The 1,152-nt window shown below is 35.3% G+C and overlaps 1 protein-coding gene and 1 non-coding gene across 2 annotated transcripts in view; both read right to left on the bottom strand.

Moving 5' to 3' along the window:
• The window catches only part of LOC106876015 (carboxypeptidase A2), an 82,748-nt gene that overhangs the window by 60,351 nt on the left and 21,245 nt on the right, over positions 1 to 1,152 (bottom strand). The window lies entirely within an intron of this gene.
• Positions 738 to 845, bottom strand: LOC128250114 (U6 spliceosomal RNA). Its single transcript, XR_008266237.1, has one exon. It is a non-coding gene; the product is annotated as a U6 spliceosomal RNA (small nuclear RNA).

Here is a 1,152-nt window from a genome sequence, read left to right on the forward strand (position 1 = left end):
ATATATATATATATATATATATATATGTATGTATGTATATAATTTTAAAAAAACGTGTAGTAAATAAACAAACTAATATATACTAAATACACAGGCGAAAAAAAGACACAGAAGGTCACTGATTCTTCATCAGTTATTGGCCAAAGGGTCAGATGAAATTTCAGCTATCATTTTCATTTTTCATTTTGTCTAGTTTCAGCTCATGAGCTGTGGCCATGCTGGGGCACCGCCATTTGGTGTTGCTACACAATTTTACTTCACAGAGAGAGAAAGCGTTTAGGAACATTTTACAGCAAGAGTACAACATTTTGAAAAATACCGAAAAACTGTTACATTACTCAAATTTGCAACTATTCATGTATTCTAATAAAATACTGGATATATAGAGTTTATCTTATGTCACACCCAAATCTGAATGTCAAATAAATAAACGCCAGTTGTTACAAACTTTCTGTAATTTCTGTTTATCTACAGACTAAGATTGTTTATATTTACTTATATAATTTTCCTATGACGTTTCTGTCATATTTACTACGGTCTCTTCTCTTCTCTCGATGGTTCTGCACTACTAAGAACCTTTCAGCAGTTCATTCCTCAATTATAACGCCGAATTTTCTATCACCATTGTTCCCGATCCATATACCTCAACAATGTAATACAGTCTTTCATCTGTTATCTTTTATTTTTTATTTGTTTCAGTCATTATTCTGCGGCCATGCTGGGACACCGCCTTGAAAAGAAATATGGAACGCTTTACGAATTTGCGTGTCATCCTTGTGCAGGGGCCATGCTAATCATCCCTGTTTCGTTCTACATTTTTGTGCATAAACTGCTGAAGCAAGTACAATCGTTCATATCTCTCATTTATGGTAGAGTATTTCAAACAATATTAACATTTCAAATGGAAGCATAAATTTTGCCGCACGTTTGCACTCTCGCCTTGCTTCACCGGAGAGGCCTAAAGCAGTATTCGGTTGGGGTTGACCGTTCCTCATTAGATCAGATGTGGCTGCATGATTAATAAGTTCACTTCGCAACCACGTGGTTTCCCATTCAGTCTTATTACTTTGCACCTTGGGTAACTATCTTCTACTACAACCCCAGGACCGTTCAATACCTTGTGAGTGAATTTGGACGATTATATATATATAT

Source organism: Octopus bimaculoides, chromosome 1 (assembly GCF_001194135.2).
Source record: "Octopus bimaculoides isolate UCB-OBI-ISO-001 chromosome 1, ASM119413v2, whole genome shotgun sequence".
Taxonomy (NCBI): Eukaryota; Metazoa; Mollusca; class Cephalopoda; order Octopoda; family Octopodidae; genus Octopus; species Octopus bimaculoides.